Genomic DNA, 18,951 nt, shown 5'->3' on the forward strand with positions numbered 1-18,951 from the left:
GTAACTATAGCAGGCTTCCCTGGTGGCTCAATAGTAAAGAATCTGCCTGCCAATGCAGGAGATGAGAGTTCAATCCTTGGGTCAGGAAGATCCCCTGGAGAAAGAAATGGCAACTGACTCCAGTATTCTTGCCTAGGAAATCCCATGGAGAGAGCAGCTTGATGGGCTACAGTCCATGGGATTAAGAATTGGACATGACTTAGCAACTAAACAACCACAATTTACCACAGCTCTCTATCTTGCAAAACAGTATTTGAGTAATTTAAGCATAGAGAAAGCTTTCAGACAGATCACAGAAATACTGGCTTTGAGTGACATAGGTTATGATGTATAGGTTATGATATATAATCAAAGTATATTCCAGCCACACATATGGTATAGAAGAGTTGCATAAAAACATGCTTCCTATGAGCCAATGCTTACAGATCTCAAAGGCCTTTGGCACAGGAACTAATGTATTTTGACCTGAGTTAGTAATGCTTGAATACAAAAAGGTACAAATCTTTAAAAATTACATCTCATTATTGCATTGCTTAAAGAGTATTAGTATTGTATTCAAACACAAAATGCCTCTCTCTCCCAAGAGAATGAAGGAAGAAAAAGTTTGCTTTGGGATTCTGCAAGTAACCTTAGTCCAAATGATTTCTACACCTCTTGACTAGACAGTAAAAATTCATCTCAAGATAATATACATGTAGAATTACTTTTTGAGTTTTCATTGATATTTCATTAGGAATTTCTTATAGGCCAAAATATAATGTCTAGAAGGTATTGGGCTTCCTGAGCTTTTTTATTAATAATTGCAGATACCAACAATCAGAGGACAGAATAAAATTATGGCCTTTTTTATGGCTTACACATACTGTCAGTTTAATGTTGGTTAGTGTGATTTAGAATAATTTTAATGAAATAAATCAGGCTTCCTCACTGTTCTTTTGCATACAACAACAAAAAGAAATGAAAGACATTTGTATTAGTTATTCCTTTAGAGGACAGATGAGATGTTAGAATCCATAGAAATAGTTTTGTGCTAGAGAGAGAAAGCAGGGCAGGATGACAGTCACTTATGAGGCAACAAGCCACTGCCAGGGTCACAGTCACCTGTGACTTGACTTCAATTTCCTCTATGTGTGTTTACGTGTGTGCACGTGTGTGTGCACATGCAAACACTATATAGTTTTGCCTCCTCATGATCTTATCAGATATCCTCTTTTGAGTCTCACTGAATTTTTACTGAAACATCCACACATTTCAAGAATATATCAACTAAAAGAGGATTAGATGACAACCCTGAGTTGAATTAAATATGAGTTGCATACAGTGTTGGCATCCGAATTTGACTCTCTCGGGCATTTATCTTTTATATATTATTGTGATTGTAACCTCTCTGCTTAGTTTTTCATTTTACATATGATTATGGGAAGTTTAGCAAGAACCAGACCATTGCTTCTAACCTAGAACCTTGGAATGATAAAAACTATAACATGTAATATTATTAGAAATATTGTTTTCTCCAAGGCAGAGAAAATATTATTAGAGTAGTTGAAATATTATTTTCTCCAAGGCAAAGAAAATCCTTATGGCACAAACTCAAAAGCTGCATTTCCTTGGCTTTTGTCTTAAAGTAGAACTGACAACCATGAGTTAAGGAAATAATTACCGGAAAGGATGCAGAGGCATATAAACCAAAGGAGAAGAGACATGTAATACCTATGAATTACAACTTTGTATGGTCAGCATTTTTATTTGTAGAGATAATCTGACTATGTATTATCTGTACATAAATAAATATGGTCACAGTACATGTAAAATATTTATAAATTACTTGTCAGATGCAAGTACTTATTTATATTTGATGTTTATTGCTCTTATCACTGTACAATCGAGGCACTTTAAGGAAATTAAAAACACAAGTTAGTTTTAGCTATATCTGTAATAAATTTAGTTTCATAAAAGTAATTAATCCTACATCTGAAGTATAATTTTGGTAGATTGACTTCCTTTCTACATAATGAATAAAAGTAAGCAGTGAAATATTGTTTACAAGCATACAAGTTAAGATGGTAGATTACAATTGGATCATGTAATTTCTTTCCCATAAAATTTAGCAAAATGAGCAGGAAATAAAAAGGCTAATAAAAGCCAATCAGAAATGTTCACCAACAGTCACTAAACAAGAACAATGGAAAACAATGCACTTTAATAAACTAATCCAAAGAAAGAAACAAATGTTTCTGGAAAGGAAGGAAGAAGTGAACAAAAACATGCTCTCAACAATGCCATCAGTCTCAGAAAGAGCTTGTCAATGTTCCCTAATATGGTACGAACAGTATAAAGAAAATTCAATTGTTGTCTTTTTCTTCTGCTTGAACCTTAGGGGAAAGTCTCCAGGGGAAGGATGGGTGAAGTCTGGAAAAATGAATAATGAAATACCTCTGATAGAAGTAAAGGCTCCAAGGTTTCACAGGGAAATTCTACTTGACAGGGTGTCCAACTGGGTAAAGTGACCCTGGACTAAGGCAAAGAGCAGAGGGCAGAGGAGAGAGCACAGTCCTGAGTTCTAGGAAGGATGGCATATTTATCTGAGCTGTCTGCCATGCATGAAACTTCCATTCTTCCCAGCTCTCTGGCTACAGAAAATTAGCCAGAACATAAAATACTCACCCTGTAGACTCTAGCTTGGAGGTGCAAACAAATGGATCCAAAAAAATGCAATGTTGTGTCAGCCACTTTAATTTTTAAAGGAAAATTTTTAAAAATGTGAACCCAACCACTCACATAAAAGCAAGATGAAAGATCCCATCTTAAAGGAAAATAAGGATAGCTTGCTTAAAACCAGAAGAAAATTCCTACCTGTTTCTGTTCTCTGTAAAACAACTCAGTAAGGACACAAATTCAGTAGGTTAGACACTTACAGACAAGTCTTCTTTTCAGCTCTAAGAACTGCTGTCTCACCAAAGGAGCTAAGTATACACATGGACCAACTCAGCTCCAGTCCTCCACACATTTCTATGCTGAATCCCCACCCACCTCTGGGTTCTAATGTCTTAATATAGTATCTCAGATCATAACAACCATATCCACCCAGAGGTCATGATTCCCTACCCTCAATATTGGTCTTGCATCTCCACAGGGCTGCTCATCATTCAGCCTCTGCATTTTCTCTAATCTATCAACTCCTCTTGATCCAACCCCCTTCCCAATCCAGTGAAGGTTCCATGAACTATGATTCTCATTAGCTCCCTAGTGGCTCAGTCGTAAAGAATCTGCAATGCAGGAAACCTGGGTTTGATCCTTGTGTGGAGAAGATCCCCTGGAGAAAGAAAGGGCAACCCACTCCAGTACTCTTGCCTGGAAAATCCCATGGATAGAGAAGCCTGGTGGACCATAGTCCATGGAGTTGCAAAAGATTCAAGACACAACTTAGTGACTAAAACAACAAAAATATTATCTTCTGCATTAGAACATTCTCCTACTATTATTTCTAGGGGTGTGTCTTCCTTAGAGTTTTATATCTGCCCTCTTTTATCCTCTCCATATGTTTTAATTTCCTTTTGTAGCTGTCACAAAGGACTACAGATTTTAAACAACATAAATTTATTCTTTTACAACTCTGAGGAGGTTCAAAGTCCAAAATGAGCTTCATTGAGCTGAAGTCAAGTGGTCAGTAGGGCTGGTTTCTTCTGGGTTTTCCAAGAGGAGAAAACAGTTTCCTCTCCGTTTCCAGTTTCTATGGGCCACTTGTGTTTCTTGTGGCCCCTTACTCTATATACAAAGAGTAGCACTTCAGTATATGCTCACTTCACACTGCCTCCTCCTCTGACTTTGGCCCCTCCTCAGTCTCCCTTAAAATGAGCATTTCATTGCAGTGAATAAAACATTAGTTCTGCCCACATAACCCAGAAGGATCTTAATCTTAAATGTTCTTACTTCAATCACATCTACAAAGTTCTTTTTGCCTATAAACTAATAGTTCCAGGTTCCAGGAATTAAGAAGTAGACATATTAGGGGTGAGAAGGGGCATTATTCAACCTACTCTAACTTATCTACTAAGGATTCTATGGTTAGAACTTTTCTGCAAAGCAACAGATCTACCTATCCAATTCTATATGAATCTCCCACCTACACCTCAAACTCTAAAATATTCAATCAACTATCTTTTTACATTTGATCTTAATTAAATTATTTTCTCCTTTTTTGTATATTTAAGCTTTTCCTTCAATCTGCATCAATTTCATTAGAACGTAGCCAGGGTTAAGGATCTTTCATCTCCCAATTTTGCCTGCTTCCTTGAATAAGTCTTTCTGATGTCCTCTGACTAGGTTAAATGTCTCTATTTCATACTTTAATAGCACTTTAAGCCACTCCATCTACATACTTGACATGGTATAATTTTACACAGTTATAATTTTACATAAATTTATTGGTATAAGTCTGTTTCTTTCACTAGATGATAAGCTCCATGCAGGAATAAAGCATAAATGCTTTTATTTATTGTTGTTGTTGTTGTTGTTGTTGCTAAGTCTTGTCCAACTCTCCATAACCCCATGAACTGTAGCCTGCCAGGCTCCTCTGTCCATGGGAAATGCTTTTATGCAATACTGTATTTCACTAACTTTACACAGATCCAGGGGCATAGAAAATGTTCAGTAAATACTTATTAAATGAATGAATGAATAAGTATCCGCACTCTGCCAGGAACTGTGCCAGGTGTTTGAGGAAAAATAATAAGCCATACAAACACAAGCAAGTCCTACTAGTTTTCAAACCTCTTTTAAAAATTGCTTGGGGTTGATCATTTTAATTATCAGAGAGGTTATTGTAATACTTTAGTCTCTAAGAAATTAGTGCATAAACAAGATTAGTACTTTTTTTTTTTCTGTTCAGTTTTATTGCTCAAGAATGCAAATGTGAAGTTTCTCTTCCAAGGACATGTAAATGTGGCCTTAGATTGAGTAAGACAGTCTGTGTTCCTGGACAAACACTTCTATATTTTGAGGAGAAGAGGGCATCAAAAAACAATGTCTTTGTGGTAAATGCTGTGTGTTATGGAATCCTTAACTTTTATTCTTCAAGGTTTCCCAGAGCTGAAGTTGTCGTTAGCAATAGTCCAGCCATTTTTTGATGATCACCTGATTTGTGATAGGGAGCCAGGAAGAAAAAAGTTGTCTTCAATGATCAGTCCACCTTCTGGCAACCCACAGATGTGGCACAAGGTCCTGTTATTTAATTATGTAAATAACATAAATAGGAAGAAAGACTTCTGCCCCAACCTGAATGTCTTCAATTCAAATAATCATGATCATTCAAAACTAGAAAGCTCCAGAACACAGTCACTATCTTTAACAAGAACACTTGCTGATAACTTTGATTTCCTGTCTCCATTTAGCCTTGTAAATAATTAAAAAATATAAACTGAAAAATTCATTTATCATATTTTTCTTGAAAACCAGTAAGCAATAGTTAAATTAGCTTAGCAGTGAAGATGGGAAAGAGAACACAGACATCAAAAACTTACAGAGAAAGTTAGAAAAGACACATTTCTAAAGTCAGATTCCTTGTTATAAAAATGTCTTACATTGCAAACAAGGGTTGTTTCTAATAATAAATCTGTCAGTGGCAGACACTGGCAAATCTACTTCTACAGTAATTTGTGAAACCCTTATTTGCCTACTTTATACATGACAATTCCTTGAGTAAAAATGAGTCTAATCTATAGATCTACAGATCTATAGTATGTTTGTGTTTTGAAGTGCTTCTTCATCATTATCTGTAATGTTTTAGGTCCAGTACATTGTCTTGATCAGTTGATGGCAAGTATTAATAACATATAATCATTACATTCAAAAATATCTATGTGCTCTGAATGGGGCCTTGTCAACAATGAGAGAACGTTTAGCGGCCGATAGAACCTAGATAGCTATGGGACCTTCCTGTCTACAAGGGGTACTAATCTTCAGCTTTCAAAATTGTATACTTTGGGACCTCTTAATGGTTTCACTACCACTTAGTATCTGAAGAACATAGTCAAGATTTGCTTATTGGAAACGTGGCATTGCTGAACTTTGACTGTAATGTACAGTTTACTGCCTTCTTCCTGTCAGCTAGGCTAATTAAGAATTCAACAAACAGCTATTCTATCCTTGTTACAAGTCTAGCCAAACTGTCTCCATTCTCTCTTTCGGCAGTAAGATATCACTCTAAGGCCTGCCGCAGACTCCCATTGATAAATCCTGTTCTTTGAATTGGAGAAACTTAGAAGGCACAGGGGCACCTTTTGTTTTCAATTTCTAACTCAAATGAACATGTGAAGATGTTTGACTAAAGATAATCAGGGTATACCTTTTCTTTCTGGTTTTTCAAATTTGAATTAATAAATGATGTCTTTACTTGATTAAATCTTAAAACCAATTAATAGAAAATAGTTCCTGTGAAATTAGTCTGGTTCCATAATTTGAAATAACTTGTACCTGTGATAGCACAATTCAATATTTATGAAGATTTTTTTTCCCATGACTAAAGAGATACTTGTTAATGGGTTTCTAAAAATAAGGAGATTCAGTAATTATCACTTAAAAAACTCATTATCTGTTTCAGAATTTTACCAGTCAAGCTCTTTATCATTTCTAATTCAGAATTAGAGGAGGAGGGACAGAAACTGTGGTCACTTTTCATAAAAATGGCCCACTACTTCATGTGAGTTTCCTTCCCAAAGGTATGATGGAGTAAGGATGGAGGTTGTTTTTGCTTTTGCAAAACAAAAAAGCTTTCATTAAATTACCTAAGCCAGGACCAAATTTTCTTCCACGCTATTTTAGTCCGTTTCCCTGCTGTCACCTCACTGTTTTGCAAGTAATGATAAATGTGATAATGAGTAATGACATCTATTCATGGAAAATGTGAAAGGTCTGAAGTTACAGTACTTTTCATTAGGAAAATGTGTCTCTAGCAGCGACAGGCACCTTGACTTAATCAGCCCAGCTCCAATTCTCTAAAAGAAATAAATTTTCCTTAAATTTTTTACAGTCCCCACTTCTTCCTCCCTCTCCCCACCACTTCAGTCCTATTAGCTACACAGGCTTTCTCATGGTAGTTTAAGTGTAAAGAAATGTTTCAACTCTTATTTTATCCATTAAAATGCAAATGATGTAGGGCTTTCTGATTGTTTAATCCCCTGGGAGCTTTTGGATATGCAACATTGACTACATGTTTTCAAAGTGAATTCTTCTATATCCTTCATCTTCTCCCTTCCAATATGCGAAACACAATGAATGATTAGTGTGGAGCCAGGAAAGCAAGATGTACATAGAGATTTAAAATGACCTTGCTTTCTTGGTCTCCATTTGAGACAAGCTGTATGGTGCACGGAGGCCATTTTACAAACTTCAGGTGGCACATGTTATTTCTATAGCTCTTCTCTATCAAGATTTCAAAGGTATTTATCTCTAAACTGGCACTGGTAGTATACTTGATCTCCAGCTAAGAAACTAGTACCTGTGTAATTAACGTAAGAAAAATAATCCACCATTAAAGTCTGTTGGTTTTAGAAATATAAAATATAGTTTTATGAAAAAGAAGTCACATTTTACGGCAAGACAAAAATGTAAACATAAAAAAAATTTTCTCTGTCCTTTGGCCTCCTCTCTCCCCCTATTTGCATTGTGTATCTGTGCCATGCGTCAACCAACCTTCCCATCAGCAGACATACCTGCTCAGCCATAAAGAGCAGCATTCTCCTAGCATCGAGGCAATTCCTTAAAGATAACATTCCTTCTTGATCTTGTAAGGGGCAGTGATGATACTTATTTGTGTAAACCATCAGTAATACATCATTTAATATACAGCCTTCAGTCTCAAAACTCATATAACTCTACCTTGACTTCTAAAGGGGGAAACAGTTCTCAGAGATTTCTGAGCTGCTATTCCTGGGTTATAATCTTAAATCTGACTCAAAACCAATTTCCCATTTCTTTCTTAGACTGATTAATTTCTTTGTTGACAACATTTTGTCTGAGGTTTTCTTGGGGAAAAACAAAAGCAGTTAAACATTTGAATGCCAAGCCTTTACTCACAAATATCTATATGATGCCAATATTATACCCAAAATATTCAAACTATGTAATACTAATAATATCAAAATAAAGCTTAAAACTGTCCCCAAAAGAGTGGAATTAATTTATTTATAGCACAGATAGTTTAAAACATTTTAATTTTTTTCCCTTAGTGAGTTCTTAACTTTTAGTGCTTTTTAAAGGGGGCTTACCCTTATTCAAATATCCCTTTCTGCAAACTCACAGCAGAGCAGTATGACATTCAACATCAGTATCTTCCCTTTCTCCTCTCTCTTCTGGGAGTACTTACAACCCAGGTCACAATGTGTCATCTAGACTTACCTCATTTCATGCTTCATCAAAATGTATCTATTTTGTATCTCATATCTTCAAATGTCCAATAAGTAAAATAAACTAATTTACTTCTAAAATTAATATTTGCATAGCTAAACATATTAATCCTTATATGAAGGGCAGTGGTTAAAAACCACAAATTCATTGTCATGGTAAGAATGTCAGGGAGGCTAGTGTGGAAGGTATTGATATCTAGTACCTTAATGAGGTCTTTTTCTGCTTCTTGAATTGCCTGATGTAATTCACTTTCCACTCTCCCAGAAAGAAAGATTCACTTTGAAATGTGGATATTAAAAAATCATATTCTCAAACCAACGGCCATAGCCAAACCAATAGGCATGTTATCAATCATGATTTTTTTGTGTGAAAATCATATCAAACATGGGTTCTTGGATTTGCTTAAACTATTTCCTGTTCTCTGACCTTGTTTTCATCTTAAGTATTAACTTTCAAAAATAAAATAAAGTTCCACCTAAATTACTTTTGAGCATAAAATTCATTTTTTGCTCCCAAAAAGTACCACTTCAGCATAACCATTAGCAATAAGCTCCTCTTTTCTGATCTCTGGACCTGATTACAAAAAAACTTTTACTCTTCAAACCCATGTGTGTGTGCATGCTAAGTCGCCTCAGTCGTATCTGACTCTTTGTGACTCTATGGACTGTAGCCCACCAGGGTCCTCTGTCCATGGGATTCTCCAGTCAAGAATACTGGAGTGGGTTGCTGTGCCCTCCTCCAAGGGATATTCCCAACCCAGGGAAAAAACACAGATCTCTAAGGTCTCCTGCATTGGCAGGTGGGTTCTTTATTCCTAGCACCACCTGGGAAGCCCTCAGACCCATGAAACTCTCTTATAATCGTTATATTCCCAGTCAATAGATATTAGCCTCAGTGTTTACATAAATAAGTTTAATAAATTTGTGGCCACTTGCAGAACCTATTATGTAAAGATCTCCACAACTCCCTTCTTGTCTAAAAATTACACTTCAGAGGTTTTTGGTTCAATCAGCTTCAAAACATTACTTTTAACTTCAAAATTCTTCCCTTTCTTTTGCAGGGAGAAAATGATAAGATAGGTTTGTTCTATTTCTGTGAGTCAAAAGATTTATTTGGCCACCTGAGAAAGGTAACAGAATGCTGCTTCCTATTTGAAAATAAGGAGGAATTTTGCAAAAGCATTGGAAATTTTAATTCCTAATCTATAAAACTTTTAATTCAAATGAAATAACTGATTAAATAACACAAATTTAATTGCTCCTAGAGTTTTAAAAGCACTGTTTTTATAATATGTTAATTACTTTAAACCAGTTCACATAATAAGGCATTCAAAGTCTTTAAGCAAAAACTAAATTGAGCATATCTGTAAAAGTAGCAACTGGCCTTGAATATGAATGTGGTCTTAAAGAAAATTATGTTATATGGTACAAATAAAAAACATTAAATATTTACATAAAATTAAATAATCTATTTTCTACTAATTTATCAATTCATATATTTTAGTGGCCAATTTAGCCCCATGCCTATGTCATTCCATTATGAAAAGGAGTATTCATGAAACAAACAAGTAAAACAAGCTTCTGCTCTTCAAATGCAAACAAGAGCTTTCTTAATACACAGGAATTCTCTAGAAACAAATTATGCCTTTCCTGTTAATAGATCCAAAGATGAAAGGATGAAGAAGAAACTGATGTTTCCTAAAGATGAGTCTTTATATCTTCTACTCCTAGAAATAGGATACAGTTTTCTATCAGAAGAGATTTGCAGAGGATTCGTAATGAGAGAGACACAGAAAGCCAAGCACTTATTTTTTATTTTTTTTACTTGCCAAAATTTCAAAAGCCTTTCTAACACTTAACCAGTACTATAGGAATGATGTATTTACCAGAACTATACATTTGGGACCTGAAAAACTAAATGAATTTATGATGTATTAACATTTTCCCTTTGCTAAGGCTTTAAGGTTAATAAACACACAGTAGGTGTGTTGCCTGAACTTGCAGCCCTATTACTCTCCTGTCTATATTAAGTTAGACTTTGAATTAGGAGCCAAGTTGGTTTTAGAATTTTTCACACTATATTTTATTGTGTATATTTGATTTCTCCAAAACAGATATGAATGTACTGATGGCTGGGATGGTATCTTTCAGTTTTGAGGGACTATTCAATTGCATTAGAACCCACGGTGCTCCTGGCACCAGCATCATGGCGATTCATCAAGACTAAATCAGAAAACCAAACCGTTAACTGGTTCTGTGACCCTGGACCACTCATCTCACCTTTCAAGCATCCTGGTGCTTCTTACATGAAATGAGATGATTACACTCTTTCTAAGAAACTTTCCAGATATAAAATTCTATGATGTTTAATTAAGGAAGTAAGTACAGGAAGGGATAATATGAACGTGTGGGAAGGAGCTTTTTGTTCAAATTTGGGAGTGAAACATAAATTTGAAGAGTAAACTGACAAACCCTTGGTAAAATTGTTCAAGCCTTTGAAAACCAGAGGAAGCATTCTGGAAAAGCAGGATGAAAGCAGAAGAAATCTACTCGCTAAAGATGGAATGATATGGATGCACATTTGTGAGTTAGATGCTTTTCTTTACTGAATGCATTCACCAACCATGAACAGTCTGGGTGGCAAAAAACCCAACAAGTCAAACATTAAGACAAACTTAACAGAACAGCTGAAAATTAGGAAAATCCCTCGAAATAGGAAAACAGCAGAGAGGTGATCCTAATCTCTGCCTAGATCCGGTTTACATCTTATAATGTAACCTGTTTGACATTGAGAACAACTGAACTTTGCGTGTTCGGTCACTTCAGTTGTGTCCAACTCTGAGACCCCATGGACTGTAGCCCGCCAGGCTCCTCTGTCTATGGGGTTTCAAAGTCAAGAATACTGGAGAGTGTTGCCGTTTCCTTCTCCAGGGAATTTTCCTGACCCAGGGATAGAAGTGGGGAAACCCCTTAAGTGAACTTTGATTGCATACAAAAACTTCACACGTTTTCTTCCTCCTCCTATGCTTTTCATGCCACAATTTCTCTCTTTTCATATTGTGCATTCATTCACAACTTGTTATAGCTATAGTTACTATTAATATTTTCATCCTTTAACCTTGATGCTAGAATTAAGTATTTAACATTTTACTGTATTATACTGTTAGAGTATTCTGAGGTTGTCTATCAGCTTACCTTTACTGGTGAGTTGTATATCTTCATGTTATTATATCAGGGGATCCGTTGCTAAGGTGTTCCTAGTGGCCCATGGGTGAGCTTCTTGATGGAGTCCATGATGCAGTTAATAGGATTCATGTTTTAAAAAAATGAAAATTCTTTTGGCTGAGCCAGGTCTTAGCTGCAGCACATGGAAACTTTAGTTGGGTCATATGGGATCTAGTTCCCTGATCAGGGATCACACTGGGCCTCCTGCACTGGAAGCTTGGAGTCTTAGCCACTGAACCACCAGGTAAGAACCAGATTCATGTCTTTTAATACCCTAGAATGGTTCTGTCTGTTGTGCTCTCAGCCTTCCCTTTCCCACAACCCACCAACCTCAGTCATCCAGCTCATAATTCAGGGATCTGGATGAGGAGAGAGAGAAATGAGCTTCTTTGGCAGCATCTCACATGTCTGGGGAAGCCAAGGGCTCTCTCACATGCTTCTGCTATGCCCTGTGGGAGAATCTTGGCTAAGATGGGCCAAGAAGATCTCTCTTGGCTTGAGCCCTGTCACCTTAGGGGAAGGGGGCTACGAGTAAAGTCAAGCCATTCTTCTTACTCAGTCCAATGTGTCCAGACGTGTAATTTTTTGCTCCAGCAATGAGGTGGAGCTTCTCTTCTAGAAAGCGGGACTTCTACAAAGTCTCTCTTGTCTGTGGGTGACTGTCTAACAGTGTTTCCCAGAGGCTCCTGGACCACAGAGGAAGGGCTAGAGCCATTTCAAAAGTCTCTGCAGGATCCACAACCAGGACCAAGGTCTACCTGTCTATTGTCCGGTGCCTGGGTGGGTCAGTCTCTGCCTCCCTCTCTTGGCATATGGTGCTAGATCCCAGACATTCCACAAAGGCATTCTTGTCAGACTTTGGTTGTTGAATTAGGGGACAGAAATGAGGGCTATCTCATACCTCCATGGTGCTGATGCCATTCCAAGTCCAGAGTTTTCTTTGGTGGTTGGTGACACTGGGACTTTCTCCATGCAAAACCAGCTATGATTTCCAAAATTCTAGACTCCGAGAAGCATGGCAGGTATTTATTATCAATCACATTGTTTACACAGTCTAGGAAAACTGGTATAACAGAGTTCAGGGCCCAAGGCACATAAAACAGCCTTATTATTTAGTAACATGAGGGAAATCTCGGCCAAGTTTTTATGTGACAGCCTTAACTAGCAAGCCCTTCAAAGAGCAACATCAGACCTGCTGTATTAACTCTTTCCATAGTCACCCTGACACTGCTTCTAAACCCCAGCTGTGGCACTTTCTTCCATAGCTGCAGTCACATCTTGCTTGGATTTCCCCCACGACCACCAAACTCATAGAAATAGCCTCGTCACATCCTCTGCAGAGAAAGTAGGCACCAGTCCACCAGCTCTATCTCCTTAAATGTCTGAGTTTCACCTCCACAAGTCTCTCCTTTAAAGCTTTTAAAATAAATAATCCCAACCTTTTCTTTGTTCACTTAGACCTAGGCATGGTCTCTGCTTCCTGCAACTTCTATTTTTGGTAGTTTCGTTTTTTCTGTTGAATTCATTAACAACTTTCCACATAGCTTAAAATCTTTATATGAAATTATATATGATCAGATATCTACTGCAGCTCTAAGCTCGACTCTGACTGATATAAGAACAGAGACCATCTTCCTTTGGTAGAGGTGGTCAACAAGCTAGAATCACCAAGATTTGTTGATTCACTTACTCATTAATTTTCATTTTTCATACCAAGTTTGTGCTGACGCAGCTGCGGCAATAGTAATAAGAACAGAAGTAGCCACAGATTTAGTGACCTCTGATGACACCTGCACTGGGTGAACCTGAAACCAAGTTGCAGCATCAACTGAAAGACTGATGCCAAAGCTGAAGCTCCAATACTTTGACCACCTGATGAAAAGAACCAACTCACTGGAAAAGACTCTGAAGATGGGAAAGATTGAGGGCAAGAGAAGGATGACAGAGGATGAGATTTGATGACATCACCGACTCAATGGACATGAGTTTGAGAAAACTCTGGGAGATAGTGAAGGACAGGGAAGGCTGGCATGCTGCAGTGCATGGGATCTCGAAGAGTGGACATGATACCACCTGAACAACAAATGTACCAAAAAAGTCACTGTAGACATATGACATTTGATATTCCATTTTTCAGTTCAGTTCAGTCACTCAGCCGTGTCCAACTCTTTGCAACCCCATGAACCACGGTATGCCAGGCCTCCCTGTCCATCACCGGTTCCCAGACTTTACCCAAACTCATGTCCATTGAATCAGTGATGCCACCTAACCATCTCATCCTCTGTTGTCCCCTTCTCCTCCTTCCCTCAATCTTTCCCAGCATCAGGGTCTTTGCAAATGAGTCAGCCCTTCACATCAGGTGGCCAAAGTATTGGAGTTTCAACTTCAACATCAGTCCCTCCAATGAACACCCAGGACTGATCTCCTTTAGGATGGACTGGTTGGATCTCCTTGCAGTCCAAGGGATTCTCAAGAGTCTTCTTCAACACCACAGATCAAAAGCATCAATTCTTTGGTGCTCAGCTTTCTTTATAGTCCAACTCTCATATTCATACATGACTCCTGGAAAAACCATAGCCTTGACTAGATGGACCTTTGTTGACAAAGTAATGTCTCTGCTTTTGAATATGCTATCTAGGTTGGTCATAACTTTCCTTCCAAGGAGTAAGCGTCTTTTCATTTCATGGCTTCAATCACCATCTGCAGTGATTTTGGAGCCCCCCAAAATAAAGGCTGACACTGTTTCCACTGTTTCCCCATCTATTTCCCATGAAGTGATGGGACCAGATGCCATGATCTTCGTTTTCTGAATGTTGAGCTTTAAGCCAACTTTTTCACTCTCCTCTTTCACTTTCATCAAGAAGCTCTTTAGTTCTTCTTTGCTTTCTGCCATGATGGTGGTGTCATCTGCCTATCTGAGGTCATTGATATTTCTCCCAGAAATCTTGACTCCAGCCTGTGCTTCCTCCAGCCCAGCATTTCTCATAATGTACTCTGCATATAAGTTAAATAAGCAGGGTGACAATATACAGCCTTGATGTACTCTTTCTCCTATTTGGAACCAGTCTGTTGTTCCATGTCCAGTTTTAGCTGTTGTTTCCTGACCTGCATACAGATTTCTCAAGAGGCAGGTCACGTGGTCTGGTATTTCCATCTCTTTCAGAATTTTCCACAGTTTATTGTGATCCACACAGTCAAAGGCTTTGGCATAGTCAATAAAGCAGAAATAAATGTTTTTCTGGAACTCTTGTTTTTTTGATGATCTAGTGGATGTTGGCAATTTGATCTCTGGTTCCTCTGCCTTTTGTCAAACAAACTTGAACATCTGGAAGTTCATTGCACTTACTTTTATAAGACAAAAAAAAATGCTTTTGAGATTTTTGGTCACTTTTTTTTCAAAACCAGATGAAATTATATTCATAATGATCAATAACTTAGGAAAGATGATGTATGCTGTGTACTCAGTCATGGAATTTTCCAGCAAGAATACTGGAGCAAATTGCCATTTCATACTCTAGGGGATCTTCCCAACCCAGGGATCAAACATGCATCTGTTGTGTCTCCTGCATTAGCAGGCAGATTATTTACTACTGTGCCACATAGGAAGCCCTCTTACTACACCTGATCTTAGCCAAAAGGCCAAAATCTAATAGAATTTACTTTTAGATGTTTATACTTGATGGGATAGAGCTTTGAACTAATTGCACAAAAAGGACTGTACCTATAATTAGCTAGCTTGATTCACTAGAACACAGTTAGAAAACAGTTAACCAACCACTTTGATTTTCAGAATAACAATGATGTTGGCATTAAGACTTATTTAACATAGTTGAACTTTTATGGATAACCTGAAATTGTACAACCATAAAATTTTATATAGAATGAAGATCAATAGAGAAGGATCTGTTATACCACAGTCACTGAACATAGGAATTTTATCTCAATGCTGATAAGATGTTTCTCTCAACCACAGCTTACATATATGGCCATTCAATGGTGTACTTCTATAACATTTTCCTGAATTCCCATAAATAAGAGTTCTTACAGTTATTCTCTTTAGGTAATTGCAGCTTCCAGAATAACCTCAGGTCATTGAAACATCCTGGTTCTGCAAGAAACCCATTATTAGCTAGATTCCATCATGGAAATCCATCTTGCTACTGCTGTGAAGATGTGACTTTATGACCTTGGAAGAAAAAAATGCAAAGAGCTATCCAGTGGCTCTTCATGGTGAAAGAAATGCTGTAAGGGTACATTTTCTAAACCACAGTTGTTAAGAATTGGTGCATCTCTTGGTTCTCTTCACCCTCCTCTGCCTCATGAAAATCTTCTAGGGAGTCACATGTATGTTGGGTGATATATACATGATATATACATATTCACAAAGTGAATAGCCTTTGTTCTTAAAAAATATGAACTTCCACTGTTCTTCATTGACCATTGTCTCCATCAAGGTCCAGTAAGGGAATGAAAACTATACCAGTCATTGAATGTACAGAATTTAAATATTAGGAATTTTCAACTAGGTATAAAGTTGTGAATTAAGTAACTGAAGGGCTTCCCAGGTGGAGCTAGTGGTATAAAGAACCCACCTGCCAGTGCAGGAGACATAAGAGATATGGGTTCAATCTATGGGTTAGGAAGATACCCTGGAGAAGGAAAAGGCAACCTACTCTGGTATTCTTGCCTGGAGAACCCCATGGACAAAGGAGCCTGGTGACCTATGGTCCAAAGGGTTGGGTAGAACTGAAGTGACTTAGCACACACACAAGTAACTGAAAAAGAAAAAGAAAACACTATTGAAGATTGATGCTTTTGAATTGTGGTGTTGGAGAAGATTCTTGAGAGTCCCTTGGACTGCAAGGAGATCAAATCAGTCAATCAGGAAATCACCCTGAATATTCATTAAAAGGATTGATGCTGAAACTGAAGCTCCAATACTTTGGTCACCTGATGCAAAAGCCCAACTCATTAGAAAAGACACAATGTTGGAAAAGATAGAAGGCAGGAGGAGAAGGGGACAACAGAGGACGAGATGGTTGGATGGCATCACCGACTCAATGGACATGAGTTTGAGCAAGCTCCAGGAGATGTTGAAGGACAGGGAAGTCTGGCGTGCTGCAATCCATGGAGTAGCAAAGAGTTGGACATAACTGAACAACTGAAAAACAACTGTACCATAGAGGCAGCAACTACAGGGATCAGATACCATCCCCGTGGCTGAAAGAACGAAAAGGAAAGGTTGGACTTAAAATTTAGAAATTTAGGTGAGGAAGAGTGGTTCTGAATTGTTGAAACTCAGATTTTTGAAGAGAGAATGAGTTTAGTTACTCAGTGGGTACTAGTGTTTCTGAGCTTAGAGAAGAGACCCCAAAATGCTGGGACCCCAACCCCTGAGGATGCGATGCTGTTGGTTGATGGTGGTACTGTAAGAGTAACCCAGAGAGGCTTGCTCCATGAGTGTTAAAAAAAGTGCAAACCGAACCCAACTGCTGCTACCCAGGGAAATGAAAAAGCATTGTCAAGATGATACTCAGGGAACTGCAAGTAGATAGGAAGCCAACAAGGCTTACACAGAAGGGCAGTGTCCCTGTTTTCTTCTCCAGCTTTATAGTCTCCTCCTTCTGTCCTCTTGTGGTCAGCTGGTAAGTAGAAGTGAGGTTTGCAGAATCCCAGGTTCAGCTTCACAAAGCAAGTAGAGAAAGGTGTTTGGAGCTGAGAGACACAGTAAATGACACAACCACTCACAGAACATTCTTCTGAAATAACTGAAAATTGACTCCTGATTACAATCACACTGTGGTTGACAAGGTAATTACTTATAAAGGTTAATAGCTTAGTAGGAGACTATATAACTCAACATAACTTCATGGTTTTAACAGTAGAGAGAGAAATAATGCAAATTCCAATCCATGTTTATTATGTGATACAAGAAGATGAACTATACATCTGCATATCTCTTTCTGATGCTTGTTTGAAGAACACTGATGCACTCTATGACTTCCAAGAGTAAAAATTGTAACATAAATTTGACACTTACCAACCATTAAAAGGAAAAACGGAGAAGTTCCTGTTTTTTAAACCAGATCAAATAAAGCTATTCTCAAATGATGTTTGTTGAAAATACACTCACTCCCATCCCTCTCCTAAAACACCACATAAACTAAATAACAACTAGAATTTCTCACTTCTGCCTATGTCAAAAAGTCAAAACCTGGTTTTGATTAGTGTGTGAAAATACATGTTGTTATATCCTGTTGGTGAGAATTTCATTCACATTTCTGTGCAGGGGTGCCTTTTGGCTGTTTATGCATGACAATCCTCTAAAGCAATCATCTGCAGCCTTTTTGGCACCAGGGCCAGTTTTTGGAGAAGACAGTTTTTCCATGGACAGGGGTGGGGGTTGTTTGGGGTTGATTCAAGCACATTACATTTATTGTGCACTTCATTTCTATTATTATTATATCAGCTCCACCTCAGATCATCAGGCAGTAGATTCCAGAGGTTGGGGACTCCCTGCTGTAAGTGAAGAAGCGAAGTGGCTCAGTCCTGTCTCTCTTTGCGACCCCATGGACTGTAGCCTACCAGGCTCCCCCATCCATAAAATTTTCCAGGCAAGAATACTGGAATGGTTTTCCATTTCCTTCTCCAGGGAATCTTCTCAACCCAGGGATCAAAACCAGGTCTCCCACATTGCAGGCAGATGCTTTACTGTCTGAGCCACCAAGGAAGACTAAAATATGCTTTATTCTTTTCAATAGAAAACTCATTTCTAAAACTTTACTCCAAGGAGATAATCACATGGGTATAAAATAGATTCATTCAAAGATTTCTCTTATTAATGTCATTTAAAGTAAAATAGAACTGATAATAAACTTAAACATTCATCCATTGAAGAATGTTGCTGTTCAGTTGCTAAATTGTGTTTGACTCTTTGTGACCCCGTGGACTGCAGCACTCCAGGCTCCTCTGTTCTTCACTATCTTCCGGAGGTTGCTCAAATTCATATCCATTAAGTCAGTGATGCTATTTAACCATCTCAGTCTCTGCTGCCCCTTCTTCTTTTGCCTTCAATCTTTCCCAGTAACATGTAATGAAATACTATGCAATCTACAAACATGATTATAGATATGGGTATATCTTTATTAACAAAGAAAGAACAAGTTATAAAACATTCATTCAACACCTGAGTACCTGTTTGGCCAGTGAACCAAACACTGTCTTTGCCCACGAAAAGCTCCCATTTGTGTATAACTATTTGAGTATACTTATTGGACACAAACATATATATATATATATATATATATATATATATATATATATA

General features: G+C 37.7%; 1 long non-coding RNA gene across 1 annotated transcript in view; it reads right to left on the reverse strand.

Annotated features, from left to right (window-relative positions):
• Positions 1-4,870: 4,870 nt before the first annotated feature.
• The window catches only part of LOC120853437, a 21,882-nt gene continuing 7,801 nt past the window's right edge, over positions 4,871-18,951 (reverse strand). Inside the window, exon 2 of the long non-coding RNA XR_005718778.1 lies at positions 4,871-5,220. This is a non-coding gene — a long non-coding RNA (uncharacterized LOC120853437). The remainder of the gene's footprint in view (positions 5,221-18,951) is intronic.

This window comes from Oryx dammah, unplaced genomic scaffold, assembly GCF_014754425.2.
Source record: "Oryx dammah isolate SB20612 unplaced genomic scaffold, SCBI_Odam_1.1 HiC_scaffold_2, whole genome shotgun sequence".
NCBI lineage: Eukaryota > Metazoa > Chordata > Mammalia > Artiodactyla > Bovidae > Oryx > Oryx dammah.